The sequence below is a fragment of the Argiope bruennichi genome, chromosome X2, assembly GCF_947563725.1.
Source record: "Argiope bruennichi chromosome X2, qqArgBrue1.1, whole genome shotgun sequence".
Taxonomy (NCBI): domain Eukaryota; kingdom Metazoa; phylum Arthropoda; class Arachnida; order Araneae; family Araneidae; genus Argiope; species Argiope bruennichi.
In genome coordinates this window covers 3843891-3861460 of record NC_079163.1, presented here as the reverse complement: position 1 = coordinate 3861460, position 17570 = coordinate 3843891, and the positions used below count along the sequence as shown (strand labels likewise).

The 17570-nt window shown below is 28.2% G+C and overlaps 1 protein-coding gene across 1 annotated transcript in view; it reads left to right on the top strand.

Annotated features, from left to right (window-relative positions):
- Window positions 1-17327, top strand: part of LOC129960469 (carbonic anhydrase-related protein 10-like) — a 423345-nt gene extending 406018 nt beyond the window's left edge. The window contains exon 11 of the transcript XR_008783594.1: window positions 15598-17327. The gene's annotated coding sequence lies outside the window, so the exon portion shown is untranslated. The remainder of the gene's footprint in view (window positions 1-15597) is intronic.
- The last annotated feature ends 243 nt before the right edge of the window (window positions 17328-17570 follow it).

The window sequence follows — 17570 nt, the reverse complement described above, 5'->3', positions numbered from 1 at the left end:
AGATTCTATTAACTTTGGGATAGAACGTATCATTGAAGTTGATGAGAAATCAAATACTTGAAGAATAATTATTGTGATAAATACATCTTTTAATCATTTTTATGTTTTTTAACTAATGAAATTTAAGAAATTTAGATACCAATTATCAACTGATTGTCTTAAACTAGAATCTCAAAAATTTCAAACAACTTTCAATGTAGGAATTAAGTTTTTTTTTCATGACTTTAGTGAAAGGCAATTTTTCGAAATCCCTCGAAATACGCATTTGAAATTAATTAAAAGCATTTTTATTTATTGATAACAAACAATTTCACCAAAAAAATCTATTTATAGCACAAAATTAAAAAAAAATATATAAAAATAATCAAGTCACGCTATTCTAACATTATTGAAAAGGATGAGAATTAAATAAAACTTATTTCGATAACTAATCAATATTAATTATCGCATCTTCATTTTTTTTCATATTTTTAATGCATCAAGATTCGAATTATTAATTTACAGTTTTGAAAATGCCTTTGAATAAGGATTTACACTTAATAAATAATGGATCTGAGTTCTGATAATAACGAATCGACAAAATTCATTTACAATGCTTGACACGACTAAACATTTGATTCGTATCACTCAATCGATTTCCAATTAAACTGTAACATCTTTAAAATTCACAAAAGAAATCAACCTTCCAAAAAAATTAAGTAATAATTAGATTAGATTATCGCAATGAGAAATGCGAGTGAAGAAATTATTCTACTCTTCTTATTGGATTAAACTCATGTCAAGATCTTCACCCATAATTATTTTTGGAAGAAAAAATCTTAGGCTGATTTCTTTCAAAGACTTTATTTGGGAGACTTTGGAAGCAGTCGAAATAGATTTTCCACTTTTTTTTTATTCTTTATTTTTCCATCTTTTTCTTTAAAGAACTGTTGTATTATATTTTCAGGTATCAAAGAGGGAATGCTTTTGGGATACGTTTTTAAAGTGTGCTTTCGAAGTGTAAAAATATTGTTTGACCTAGATACATTGTTTGTTTGATTTGATTTAATATTTGTGTTCTTAGCATTTTCGGATTTGTATTTAGAAAGACTGTCCGATTTATTAAATGGTTAGCATTAGTATTTTTTTTTTTTTTAAGAATGACAAAATCTATTCAAATTATAAAATAGAATATTTGCATGAAATGGTTTTTTTCTTCCATTTTAAGTATAAAATTTTAAAAGATCAGGAAAAAAGAAGAAGGTTCTTCTATTTAAATTAATGATAGAGATCCAGTGAAGTTAAATCCATTTTTTTTTATTCATCTCTTTCAAAATTTTTGTTGTACTCTAATTCATTACTATTAAATTGATAGCGAACTCTTAAGAATATAAAATTAATTCTTTAATTTGTTTTGCTATTTTTGATAGTCATCAGAACGAAGTAATAGCTATTATTAATGAAAAACGACGATGGTTTTATTTCAAGAAGGCCAACTCCAAATAATACTGTACTTCAATGAATGAAGACAAATTTAATCTGCTTGTAGGTTAAAAACTTTCTATATCCTATGGATAAGAACAACATATTAATCATCCACTATATTTTTCAATCCATTCGAAATAAGGTTTATATTCATTTTAAAATGGTACCGGTTCCTTTCTAAGAAAGTCGTGATAAAATTAATTTTATAAGCAAAACAAAAACTTATTTTTTCTTTCTGAATTAGAAAATTTTCGTTTGATTCTTTTGAATTTAAAACGTTTGCACAGTAAATCATTAAATTAAAATTGTTCTTAATTGAAGGTTTTATCTTGAGGTGTTTTTTCAAATATATTTTGATACATGTTTGCATTTTTCTTTCAAAACATGCCTGAAACCGATAAAAATAAAATCTGGATAAACTTTTTATGAAAAGCTTCAATTGAAAGTATCCATATCATATATTTTTTATCTTTCTTTTAATGGTAAAAGTATAATGGTATAGATATTGCATTTCCTATTATTTAATTGCTAATCAATTAATATATTCTTATGGAATTTACTTAGAAAAGAGAAAGCGGTTAAATGACACCAGCCTCTTTTCCTTAATTTTAAACTTGCTAAGGTGGGGATTCTGAAATATGGTTGGAATAACTGTGCACTATAATCTTATAAAACCGGAACACATTAATTAATATTTTAATACACCATATGTGTTTCATATTTAGGTTAACAGATATCGTTGGAATCTAAATACTATTTAGTTCAATACAAAACCGTTGGTAAAATAATTGCAATTATTTCAAAAATATAGGTTTATTAGGATTCTATTTTAATAGAAGACTGCATATGAAAATTATCGGCAATAACTTACATCTAAAATGTGTAAGCATGTATTTAAATTTTCTAACATTATATCATAGATTACTCTATAAGGTAATTGAATCATTTCTGAAACAAAAAGTAATAAACGCAATAATTTAGATTTAAAGTAATAGGAAGAATTATAAATGTTATTAACTTTATCTAGTTCTTAAATATTTAAAAGAAATATTCTCTTAAAAGGTACAGCAAAAAATAAAATTTCGACTTTAGAATCTCCAACTAAAATGCTCAATCGACGGTAAAATCTTAGTATAAACTCAAACAAAATGACTAAATAATAGAGAAGCTTTGATACATCTATCGTAAATACAAATACTTTTCTAAAATTATGCAACGATTTCTTAATGACATCAGTCAAACTGAAACCTGGTATATAAGTTTAAATATCATTCAAAACGCATTAATTCATAATCACTATATTACACTATGCTTGATTAACGCAATTTTTAAATAAAGATATGAGAACAGATTGCAGAAGAAGGATGGAAAAATTAATTAGAAATACATTAGGTATATAAGGACTGGAAAGGCGTGGAAATTATTTTTTCTAAAAGGTGAGATAAACTATACTGTGCTGATTCCTATAAACATGGACACCTGCCAATAATGTGGTAATTTGCTGCAACTGTCACTAAAAAAACTATTCTTTTAAACTAAAAACATCTCCGCTATGCATTCCGGGGTAACCGTTCTCTACAAGAATCATTTAGTAACTTCAATCTCCCGAAAGCCTTTAAATTCAACTTGCAATGCAGCAGTAGGGAGTGCTTTGGCTATGAAAATGCTACTTCTTTTGTTGCAGTTTTCTTCTTTATCTCCAAAGGCAATTCGTCGCTCGGGGACTGCCTTTATTTAGACTTTCAACGTTACGTCTCCGAGCTAATGTTATTGGCTCCTAACCAAACAAAAGGTGAACTTTAGTAGAATACCAGATACAAATGTATTCTTAAACTGCTCAGATCATAGCGTATTTCATGGATTTGAGATTGCCTTCACTTACAGCGTAATTTTTTCCGTAAACGAGTGCATCTGGGGAAACGAAAGGCCTAAAGGTTTCTTTTTATTGAAGGTTATGAGCTGCTGTCTCAGCCTTAATGGAAAACACTTTCCAACAAGTAAGCGGAACAAAGGATTGTAACTAAACGTTTATTCTGCAAGTTTAGAGTCAATTTTTTTATGTATGTATGATATTGTTATCTATCTTTACAAGTTTCAGGAATTTAATCGCGGAATGTTTAACAAACAAAGTTTGTAGTTTTTGTTTAATGAAAGTAGAAACAGTTTTATTTTACAATGAATAAATGGTATTAAAAATTAAATACAATAAATATCACGAAAATAAAATATTTCAGAAGACAACAGAAACTTTTCACTCTTTTGTCTTTGTGCATACATATTTTTCGTCAATTATTCTTTCCTTAAATTTTTGGAGGAAAGTAAAATTCAATTTTATAGTTCGAAATTCTAATAGATTTAGAGTAATTCTGTAGGCATATTTAATAAATATTATTACTTTTTAAGCAATTAATTATAAAATTTGTGTAAGGTAAGTTGTTCTTAGCAAATGGGCATGCTAAGGAATTCCAGGATATTCCGATGTAACAAATCAACGTATATAGAATGGCTCAAAGTTTCTGATTTATATATTTAGGAGTGATGGAACTCAAATATACATGGCACAAATTGCATAAATATATGCTCATCACTCATTCGCTGATGCGCTAGAGGATGATATGTACTGAAAGTGTTAACCCTTAACCGGGAACGTGCGGTCTGTGAGACCGCTAGCGATGGATTTGCGGTCACCCCTATTCTGTTTTTAGTTCAATTGAATGAATTGACCCTGTAGCTTCCTGTTTTGTGACCTTCAATACACGTGCACTTTTTAAACCGATTTCAGCGGATGCTTTTAAAAATAATTCAGTTATATCTTTGAGGGCGATCTCTAAGACCACACCTCCCTGTTAGTGTCCCAGTGATAAACAAAGCTTAGCAGATGGCGCTAAAACTTCGGCCCCGAAATATCATCCAATTTACTGATCTTATTATGGAGCAGTGCTCCAGACACTTTTAAATGAAGCAGAAAGTGAGTTTCGTGATAAGGATTATTGTACAGAAGATATTTTCGATGAAAGTTCGCATTCGACTGATTCTGATACGCATGTTCAAACATAATTAATTTTTCTACTGATAATGTATTTTCAAAAATTTATAAAATATATTTATATACCAAGAGATATATATACAGAATTTATAGGTTGATTTTTATACTAATTCTTAACCTGTATTTTTAAAATTCCCTAGAAAATCGAGCTGTGAAAGTCACACAATCCGATAAAAAAAGGGCCAATTTTACCCATTGTCAATTTTTATTTTTTTTATTTTTCATATAATTGTTGAATTTTACATTATGTTGTCTTCTATATACCTTCATATACTGCAAAAATAAATATGATTTAAAAAGTAAATAGTTTTTTCAAGAATATTATTTATTGTAACATGTAATTGTGAAGAAAATGTATGTTCCAACGCATTTACTTTTTTCAATGATAATATATTTTGAAAAATTTCTAAAACATATCTATATATGAAGAAAAATATCTGCAAAATATATTGGCAGTTTTCCATACTAATACAGACAATAAAAAAATTAATTTGAGTGTAAATGAAATGCGGTCTCGTAGACCGCATCTCCCCAGTTAGTCCTAAAATTTCACCTCCCCAGTTAAGGGTTAAAAACAAAACAAACAGAGACATAGCGAAGGGGCAACGATAGGTTAAAGGAGAATATCTTATTCAATGTACGTACTTCAATAGTGCAAATTTTTCATCACAGCAACTTTTCAAAATTAAGACTGCTAATAGTGATTTACACCGTCAATTTAGTACGCACTACGCACTATCGAAAAATAGCATGCATAAACTGTATGGAGCTAGCAGTAGCGGGAATCTGGAGAAGTAGGTTTATAATTGAATCGACGGGATTTCTATTATAAACAAGGCTTTTCATATGACCCTTAAGAGAAAAGTCAAGATATGAATAATTGAGTGAACGCGACTACCAGTTGATTGGATAGCAGAAAGCAGAATATTGTCCTGGCTTCATAGAACTTAAAGTATTATGCAAATCTGCGGTTAATAGACTTGTATGTTTCAGTGATGCAGACATTGTTCGATGCGTATTGGAGCAAGTTCGTAATTATGAAAATATCTCTAACCAAAACACAAGATACGAATTTGAAAGTGAGATGGCAAAAGATGGTTAAATTAAATGGTATGATACAGCACAAACATTTATCACAAAAAAATACCGGGAAGATTATGGATGTGGGTTTCTCAGATTTTTTATAGAAGACACATGGTAATTGAGGGAATTCGTAGTAATATTTACCCCTGAAAAAAAGCATATGTGAAAGAAAATTTGGATTTGCGACCATCTGTTACCACACTGCAAATTCGACACATGGACGGTAAATGTGTAGATCATGAAAAGGAGAATGTTAGGTATTGAATGGTTCTTATCCAATCAACCACGTTTGCATGTTCATCAGAGAAGCGTTTAAGGCAGTAAATGTAAAAATTCTTGATTCTTGCAGCTATCTCTACACCATCATTTGGGGAATGTGAACATCTTGGTGCAATGTCCTCTTGCGTGATCTGAGGGTTTCTTTGATTAGCCACATGATTCTCTCCGTTGCTAGAGACCTGATCACATTTCTTTTAGCCAAGTGCTTCACCAACTTTTAGAAAATGTACCCGTTTCCCAGATACGTTGCTGTAATTACAAAAAATTCCTGCAACTGGCACATGATTTCTTTGAAAACACTTTTCTTTGTTCTCAATACATTGTTTGTGCTCCTCTATAATGCCATTTCCAAGTCCTTTCATGTCTATATTTCTCTTTATTTGTATACATATCCACCTTCTTAGAGATCCACAGCACAAATGATTTTAGATAGAGTGGATAGAAAGATTGTACTTTATTTCCGGTAATGAGTACTAGGTGAGACATGAATTCCCGCTAAACTGGCGCGATGAACAGAGCTTTTATATCGCTTGCCATATAACAGCCTCTGGTACTTCACTGGTTGAAATCCAAGCATATATGGAATGTCCAATTATGCTTTCTTACTTGTCCTATATCATCGGGAAGAACCAGACAACTGAAAAAAAAAACCCATCACTGCCCTATATTGCAAGAAAGGTGTATGCATGCATCTAAAATAGACTTTAACATGGCGATCCCAGGGAAAACGAGCAAACTTAAGTGACCTATAATCACGATGACCAAATCAGTCAGAAAAAATTATTTTCAAATAACATTAAATAAAATGGTTTATAAAGCGAGCACTTCAGAAAAAAAATAATTAATTCAAAAATATAAAAAACCTAACACTTGTATAGTATATTTAACCCACTTGGCTCAAAAAAGATTTTTGTGAGAGAAATAAGAAAATGGTAATATTATTGGTATAATAATATTGATATAATAAATTCATTGTTGAAAGGTGATGAAAGGAAACTTTCCGATAAGTTCTTAAGGCTTTTTTTCCAACTACAGAGCAATTTCAGATAATTGCATATTTATATCAGTTATCTTGATCTCAAATCTTTAAATGAAATGCGCAAAGAAAAATGTTGCAGTAAAGAATAATATCCTGAATAATTTGGAATGAAATCTTGATCCATCACTGATCTCAATAATATTAAAATAAAAATGACTCATTTAATTTTCTATATATTAATTCTGAATAATAAAATTTCATAACCATTTATTAACAACTTATAAAGGAATACGATTTTGAAACAGAGATGCTTTTGGCGTGATTTACATAAGTTTTTTTCAGTGTTTATTGCAAAAACACAATTTCGAAATTTTTAAATAAAAATAAAGAAGGATTCTAATATTTTTGAGACAATTTCTAATTAATTGCCTTTATGATTGTAGGAAAAAAACAATTAAAATCAAACATAATGCTGTTTTGGAATGCTATTTCTCAATTACAAAACAGTACTGCTTGCTTCAAAAATACAGAACATCACTGATCTCAATTCATTTAAATCATAGAAAGAAACAGACACTTGGTAATTGATTAAGATTTACAAAATTACATTTTTAGCTTTAAAAAAAAGGAAAAGTTTTTCTTTTGAAAGGCATTTCTTTAGCAAATATACATTTCCATTATTTTAATGGATTTCATAAATTCTCATAAATTGAAGCGTAACAGCGCATATCAGAAAAATGTCCTCGTCAGAAATTTTGAAAATCAAAAAGCTTTTGAAATTCCGAGTGATAGAAAAACAAACAAAAACAACTGTTCATCATTTTTGAAATAAAATGAAGAAACGTACTTTGTTTAAAGGAACTTAATGGGATAGGACACGACAAGAGAACATAAAAAGAAACCTTAAACCTTGGAATCGGACAAGAAATGAAGTAAAAGGTTAAGAACAAAGAGAAGATTTCGTACAGGAGTGAAATGATTGCGAGAATTCGGCGGAGATTCATTCGGGAGCCTTTTTAAAGTATGACACACGGCACTTTTGGGCCATAACCACATTTCAAAGTAGTCTATTTTAAGCAAAACTGGTTTGGTGCATTCTTTGTTACCAAAAGGCCTGATTTACATTTTATGCCTCTCGAGCATTTTTATTTATAACGGCTTCCAAAATTTCCTTCCATTTCTGATACTTCAGTGAAAGAATTTTCATACATTCCTTTTGCTCTATATTCTTTCCAGTTAGCTGTTGTAGATTGTCATTTTATGCAATCTGTGTCAGAGATATGAATATTTTCATTTAAGCAAACATGCATGTTATTTTCTAACGCTTAACAGAATGCTGTATAACCAAACAATATTCTTAACTCATTTTTTTTCTTCTTTTGCATGGCATTCTTTTGTTGTGGAAAGAAGCTAATCATGCTCACCTAAGGACAAAAATAACCTCCTTTCAAGACATTGTTTGGTTTACTCAGCTTTCAGAAAACCATATTAAAATAAGCTAATCATTTTTTTAAATAATAAAATTCTTTGAAAAACTTTATATGAATTTGAATTTTCAAGTTTTATTCTTTTTATTCCTTATAAGAAAATACCTTTATTTTCCAAGGAATATTGATAGGGTAGAACATATTTATGGTCATAACAATGAAATTAGTTAAAAGAAAATAAAAAATAGAATGTATAAATGCACCTAGAAACTTAAATCTATTAATCTAAATATTCAAATCCTTTAATTAAATATCAATCTAAATGATTTAATCTCTTTTGAATATGGTAATTATGGCTTAAAGATAAGATATCTAATTGTTACATTTAAAAAATGATGTATATTAGCAAATATAAACATTATTTTTATTGTTCATCGAAAAAAAATATATTATGAAATAATTTGCAGATTATATCCATTATTTAAAATATGTTATATTCACTTTAAAGTTGATTATTATTCTTTTAACCCTCGCAATATTTCTTGAGAAATTCTGTATTAACATGCAAGACAGAATGAAGTGTGGAAAAGCAATGTAAGCCCCATAAAATCAAAAAAATAAATAAAATATCAATTGAGTGTTCTTTGGGATTCAGAATATCTAGTTCAAGTGAGTGAGAGGGTTAGTGAAAGGAAAATTAAGCTGTTTCACAGTTGAAGTTAAGTAGAATTGCTTAAAAGAAGTTACTTCCTTAGGTTCTAAAGCTTATAATAGGATTTAGATTTGAAAAATTATCTTTAAATAAAACAGCATTTCCTGAACGAATTGAATGAGTATTACTCTGATAATTAATTGAATGAATAATACTCATGAACGTCCATTTGAAAAAAAAATCTAGGCATTCAGTCAATTTTAGTTGTCTCAAACATTTAAAGAAATAGAGGCAGGTTTCCTCAAATGTAATTAAAGTTAGATCAGATAGTAACATAATTTATATACATACACTTATTTATTCACTGTAAGAAGATTCTTCCGTGCTCTAATTCTTAACTCGAATGTCACGAGACAGTAAGAAACAACGTTGTAAAAAGCTAATAAATGTAGTTATCTATTTATAGATAAACTGACTCAGAACTCTATGATATGACGCTTTAGTGAAATTACAATATATAAATTTCCCTGAAATAATTTTTGGATGCCATTGCTTCTAACTGGCAGCAAATTAAATTAATTCAAATGTAAACCCTGCTGAATATTGCTTCTCGAAATATTTCCAAATCCTGAAAATTTATGTTTGTTGTGTAACCAGGTATTTTTTAAGCAATTTTTTAGTAATTCAAGTAAAATGATATTTCCTCAAAGATTTTTGCGGGTAATTATTTCATTATAATGTAATCTCGGAATCAGAATATTATCATCTGCATTTTGCAACCTGAAAGCAATGAAAGGAAATTTAAATAGCTTAAAATTGATAATTTTGGCACTCGACATTAGGAATTTGAATAGACAGATTCTAATAGCAAATGTATGTAAACGTCTATGAATTATATTTCTTCAAATAAGTTAGTTATCAAATATCAATAGCTAATTTCTTCGAACAGGGGAAGGAAATTAACGAAGTTTGCAAAAAAAATTATCCAAATTTCATTTAAAAATTTAATTTGATTTAACTTTAATTTTAAAAATTTATTTTTTTGGTTTATAACTTTGGTTTATTGAGATTTAATTGCTTTATAGATCGTAAATTACATCTTTAGAATGCAATCAAGTTAATATGGGCTCTTAGAATTCCCATTATTTTAAGTACTGGATATTAACATATTTAAGTCCAATTATGTAAAATCTGCAAATTTATTTTTTTCACCTTTAATAATTAGTGATTTGTTAATAAAATTTTATCTCCTTCACAAGAAACTAATTGCTTTTAAAATAAAATTTTATATATGTGCTTATTTTAATGAAATAACAGTAATTATTGGGGAAAAAACTATATATTTCTTAAAATCTGATTTATATATTCATTAATAGACGGAAGTATGTTGTAATTTTCTGTATAAGGAAAGGTTTTAAACAGTTTTTATCTCATTTTCTAAATATTTTTTCTTACAAACTGTTCATTGGGCATATTTAACAGGTTTAACTTCTATAATATATTTTTAAATATTCTTCAAACTGATTTCTAATTAACACGGGAAACAATTATATTTATATCAGTGTAAGGAAAAGTTTTCTTTGTTGTGCCAGCATAGTATTGTTTCTATATTTAATAAATTATTCAATGTCACCTATTGAAACAAGTAATTGCAAAGAAATGATCAATTTCCTTAAGGTGTATATACACACTTGAAACTTCAAAAATCGTTCAAAATATCGAATATTTTTTATTGCTTCAAAATGTTCTCTGATCCTTTAGCTTTCAAACGACGCCAAGATGTTGTCAATATTCGAAATACTTCTTGAGTTATAATTATTTTTCTTGAGGTGCTTTCATCAAAACTCTAGTTACGGATTTTTTAAAACACCTTTTATGAAGAATGACATTTTCCCACTATGTTGCTTCATTCAAACAATCATAACTCAACAAAAAATTAACCAAATACAATTATTTATGTATCAAAATAATCTGCATGAAATAGCGGATGTTTTGTGCCTCAATCAAAATTATATTTATGGAAATAAATTTTTAATAGCTATTTAAAAGTTAAAATTACAGAAAAACTCTAGCTTTTTCTATTCATCGTTGATGAAAAAGTTGTTTTAAAAAAACTATATATTTTTATAACTTGATTGAGGCAGACAACATGAAGACTAATATTAGGCATAATTTCCAACTAGAATGGTGTGACTGTACAAATTAGAATTTAAGATATCACGTTTCAAAAAATATGCTAATTAGCTCATTAAATATTATTTAATTAATTAATAAGTAGTGTAATATGTTTTTTTCTCACTGAAATGAATTTAAACATATATTAATGGCATACTGTGAAAAAACTGGATTTTTAAAGTTAAAATTTAAAAAAAAAAATCTTCTAGTGTGTACGTACACCTTAAGTCGTTTAGAAATATGTCACACATATGTCAACACATATGCACATATGTCAACATATTTCCAGGTGTCTTTCGATTTTAAAGGGACCGTCATTTCCATATCACGTTTCTGTGTAAGCAACTTTTAGATTTATGGAAACCAAATATCTTATAAAGCTTGCTATTTGTGCCCATTCAGTTCAAATTGAAAATCTAAATTTCATATGCATCAAAAGAATGCGTCTCTTTTCTTTCAAAGCTGATGGTATTTATACAAATTTAGCATTTTCCATTTTTGGTTTAATATTTCACTCTTCCCATTTTTCTGTTTACTTTTTTATTTGAGCTGACCGAAAAAAACTCTTAATGGCAGCTTTATTCCCCCTCCCCCGCCAAAGAAAGTTGCTTTTAGGAGTAGACAAAGTAATCTCTGCCAAATCTGGAAACGAAATGCATTCTCATTTTGAAAGCTTTACAGAATTTTGAGCTTTTCATTAATCTTTGAAAAGAATTTTTCCAGGAATGACGTCTTGTAAATTAAATTGAAAAGGCGGATTAGAGCCTCTAGTATTTCAGCCTTTCAGAATGAGACTATTGTTAGGCTATTTTTAACTAACTTTTGAAAATGTATTTATTATTGAAAACATCCATCCATTATTTTTTTATCATTCTACCTGTTACCAAATTTAAGACAAGGATTTGAAATAAGAGACCAAAGAAGTATTTTTAGAGTCTAAAAAGTTTAGCAGCGTGCTTCGCTTTCAATGTAATACAATTTCTCATTGTATTAAGTATATTTTTAGGAACGTAGCTAAAAAATTATTTCAATTCTTTATCCAGTTTCTTTATTTAAAATAATTTTTAAAACTGAATTATCTGAATTTTCAATAGAAAATATAAATTATGAAACTGAATATTCCCCTCATAAAGTCTGTAGACTCAAAAGAAAAATGCTTTGAAAGATAATCATAGCTTACGAAATGAAAAATGAATCAGTTTCTTGAACGAAAATTATATAAAATTATCAGCATTTTTAAGCTGCGGTATAACAGTTGCTTGCAATGAATTACATATGCTGAAATCAAATATACAACGCTCTTTAAAATTTTAAGTTTGCATTACCTGCTTTATACTTTTAAAATTATCCATTCATGAACTTATGGTAAAGAAATTTTTTTCAGTGAAGGGTATGATTAGGTTCATAATATCTGATTTTCAAAAATGCTATTTGAAATTTTTATTAAATAAATACTAAAAATTTAACATATTTAGTGCTTATAATTCATTTTAGAATCGTAGTTTATTAAACAGCCAGCTTAGCTAGTTGTGCCCTTTGTATGAAAATATCAATCGGATGCATAATTTGAAATTTTGGATATCTCTATATAAGATAAATTGACCCCCTATATAAGATACATGTCATATGTTATTAATTTTTTCCCAATAAGATTTCTTGTAAAAAGGTATAGTGTACTTTCTATGATCTAGGATTCCACATATATCCAATAAAATAAATCTATTTTGCTAGCAGATGTAGCTAATAATCAGTGTTAAGAATTTGCAAAAGCATAAAGATTCATTAAAAATTCGAATTTTAGAATCTCAGAATGTGAAAGAATATTTCATGTGAGCATAAAATTTTTCTTGAATTATGACCTAATATTACAATGAGATGTTTGGGAAAATATAAAAAGCATGATAATATATTTCTGCTAACTAAATACACTAGGGGGAATCCAAGAGAATTAAAAGATTTTTCTTTCAAATGCTATATATTTGGTTTAATGCATTTGCCAATCCTAAGAAAAGGGTTGAACTTCTGTTTTATGCCACATTCATTCCAGATTCTACAGATTAATAACTGTTGAATTCAGCCAACCAAGCGTTATCAATTTTTCTTTCAGCAAAGCATAATACTGATAACATTTATTTTATATTTTTCCAAGCAAAAGATGTTTAGATATGCATGTTAAAAACTAGAGAACATGCATTTATTGTTGTAATCGCCAATAAACATGAATTTATTTCATGGGGCTCACTTGAAAAGCAATTTTTAAAATTTAAAATTAGAAACAACTAATAGTGTAATGTAATTTTTCTCTCATTCATTCCACGATAAGTAATATATTCTTCATTTACTCCAGTAAGTTCAATTTCGATTATAGTTTTTGTAAATGTCCATAATATGCTTTAGATTATTGCATGTTTGCTGAAGCTTTTGAATGCGTTTGGTCAAATGAATACAATTTAAAGAGGCATGTTTTGCTTTTTCCATAAAAAGCCTGAATAAAATATCGTGAACACAATTTATGAATAAATATAAATAATCTGTTTCAAGATAAGCACAAATGAATGCTTTAAAATAGATTCTGTACAATTATGCATCTATTTATTTACTTTTGACGATGAGAACGGGGATCTACAATTTATCCTGTTCTAGCATGATATGAACCTTATCCAATGATATTTTACTCCAGTTTTCTGCGAATTTCTTCAGTTTGTCGCCACTGAGTTGTATTATGTAGCTAACCGTACTAACATATGACTATCGCTAACATTTAATGTTTACTTCTGCAAGATATTTGAAGTCTTTATTATATGTATCTATTTTATTCAATGTTTTATCCAAAGTAAATGTACTGTATTAATAAAATATACAACGTAAAAAAAAAAAAAACTTTTGTCATTCAAACTCAAAAGAGTTAAATTCAGTGTTTTGATGGAAATAAAGTAGCATTCAAGATCAGCGAATTTCAAGAAAAATAAATGAATAACGCAAAAATAACCGTAAAAAAATGTAGAGGAAACGTAAGTGTAATAATAAAAGAAAAAAAAATATTATTGCTTAAAAATTTTCTGTAATTAGTCATCAAATAAATTTCACAGCATTTTTTAAACACATAATTTTATTTTATCTTAATATTTAAATAATTCTTGCTCCTATGAAAACTTGACTTCTTTTTTATAAAATATCTGGCATACAAGGAAATAATAAAGGCATAAGAAACTAATTTTTATGCCTGAAGACAGCGTACAAATGTTTATCCACTAAACGTTTCAAAAAATCAGAATTTTCTAATGAAAACGCTGGAGGACTATATTTCAGAGGAAACTCTGCTCATAATAAAAATTTCAAATAATTTTAATGTTCTGTTCTTTACTGTAGATTGACTGGATTTAAAATATTTTGATACTGCATACAGAATGCGTCACACGATAGTAGTGGATAATAATGATAGTTGAAAATTTCTATAAATGTCTCACTAATTGGCCCATTTGTTATTGTTGTGCTAAAACATTTTGAGAGTATGCATATAATTCACTATCGACAATCCAAATTTATTACTGCATCCATTATCAGTACATACTCCTTATATACAAGGTGGTCAGATTTAAATTAAATATGTATTTTATAAATGCGCATATTTTGAAAACTTATCAAATTTAATATAACTATTCAAAGTTTTCAGTTTAAAATATCAATTTGCAGAAGCCACTCACTATTTAGCTTCATTTGGTGAAAAACAGATATACAGGTCATTATAGTGCTAATATCTTTCTGAATCCTAATATTATTCAACTGGATTTTTTTTTATTTAATTTGTTCTATAGATTTATCTTTGAAATCATAAAAGATATTTTATTCTTTGTTTTATACATATTCAGTTTATTATTATTTGCTACAAACACTCATATTTTTTTCAACATTCTAAGTATTTGTTTCACATTTTAACATAATGCTTCGTTAGCATATTGTGGAATATTTTTATGTGTAATTCGATTGAAAATAATGTATATTAGAGGGAAAAAGCGAGAGGAGATTTTTAAATGAAACACACATATGTTCCGTACTATATGTGTTATTTTTACTAAAATGCATGCAGTTATTGCATTTAGGAAACAAATTCATTGATGAATTTTGCAAATAATTATCAACTTTTTGTGGGAAAAAAAGTGAGTGAGCCCGAATGAAAGTTCTTTTTCGTCCATTTTTGGCCAACATTTTAAATGCCCTCGTCAGCGAATCTTCACTTTAAGACGCGAGCTAAAATCTAATCATAGTCAAAATTCGAGATAATTTATCTAGCTTTCTAAAAGAACTTCGATGAATGTGTAGATCTTAAAGTGTCCGGATTTATTTTATCTATTGATGTGTAATATCTTCTTTTCCCCATAGTTGCAGATTACAAGACTACATTATTTCCCTATAGTTGCATATTTCCTTATAGTTGCAGATGACATATTTTTGCTAATTTTGTGAACTTTATACCAATGATTTTTCTTTTTAGGTACTCAACATTCGTTTCAAAACAGATACAGAATGTTTTGGCATCTTACAGAGAAATGGAATTTCTTTCTGCATTAAAATGATTCATCTTTTCAGTTTAAAATATACCTTCCGGAAGAGTTGTTTTTTTATTTCAAGAATGTAGCTGTACATTGTAATATGCAACGCTTTTCAGATAAAAATTTCTCAGTTTTAGCTTGAAATTTTAAAAATATATATAAAAAGAATTTGTCTTAACAATTTCTGTGAATTATGACCACACCTCTGCTTTATTGCATTCAGGAACTTGTATTTATTTACTAAAGTCCTGTTCTCATACATGATTCTTTGTCATCTCTGAAGTTAAAATCTTTTCCTGTGTTTTGTCATTATTGATCATTTTATTTTCAGAATGACAAAACTCACCGCCAAGCTTCATCAGTGTTCTCTATCAAATGTTATCATGCTCATTCACCGCTATGAACGCTCAATCAAGACGAATATTAAGCCATGTTTTCCTAAAACACTCCAAATGCTATCCAGCAAATTGATTTATTTCCCGAGCAAAATTATTGTAACCGTAGTGCTGCAAATGTATATCATTAGTTGAATAATCAAAGTGTCATAAATGGATTGTTTTAATGATAATTTAATACTATCTAGATGTATAAGTGTGCTTATGTTCATTGGAATTAATTTTTCTGATATATAATTCAAATTTTCAAGTAGCAATATACAGAATGCTTACAATAATGGAATAACTCTTCAGTCAGGCAACCAATTTGAAGAAAAACACTACTGAAACAGTGGTAGTTTTTGTGAAATAAATGTAGATATATGCTTTGTGAGTTTATCCTTCTACTTATTAATGTATAAAGACAAAGTTATTTGTGGTAAAATGTATTTTGCAGAACTAAGCACTTTCTTCATGCAAAATGAATTTTGTGTGATGTCAAAAATGAAAAGCGATTGCCTCTCAAAGAAAAGCAATTGAAATAATGTGTAATACTAGTTCAATTTTATGGACTTCGGGTAAAAAAAGGAAAATGAATGCTGAAAATGCTCTATAAGGTATGAATAACCTAAATCATTTACAAAAACTTGTGAACTGGGTTTTTCGTCAATATTGAAAACAGAAGAGACAACAAAATATTGCCTTCGTCCTATGGAAGTGAGTCTTATCTTATTCAGTGAAACTTATCTTGTGGAATATAGTTCAATTAGATGTCTACTCCTTAATGGAGGAGAATATAATTAGTAACATTATACAGGTAAGTATAAGAAAATAAAGGCAAAATAGAGTTGATCATTTGTTTTGGATTATCTCAGTATTATAAGAATTATTGTATCAAATCATCCATCCTTTTTTAAAAATATGTAAACGATTTCCATTGATTTTTTTTATATAAACAATGTGCATATCTATCATAATTGTGAAATTTATACGTTATCAAATGAAGACATATCTGCATGTACTCGTAATGGATGTATATTCCTTTTTAAATTAGAATTTAAAATGTGCATTTAATAATGTGCTCTTACCATTGTGTTTCATGAATCATGAATAGGAAAGATTACAAAATATCTTATTTAAAACAAAGTATTTTGGAGTGTTAATAAAATAAAGAATGTGCTTTTGGAAAGAACAATGACAGGACAGAACCATTGAACTCTCAAGAGTAAAACTTGATATACAGAATGAAATTCCAGAGACATTTTGATAATTTTACATGATGTAAGACCCTTAGAATATGTGCGATAATGATGAATAAAGTTGTTTGCAGCAAACTCTCTACTTTTGAATGAATCGAATGTGAATTACTTTGGTCCCAAATTATTATTAATTACACCATTTTAAAATATATTCTAATGCAACCACTGATCTTATTTTATTTAATCAGGTCACTGTTTATTGATGCAGCATATCATTTTTGCAATCATCAATTTGATTATTAATGGACAATTTATTGCGGTTAAACAACTTAACTGAAATAC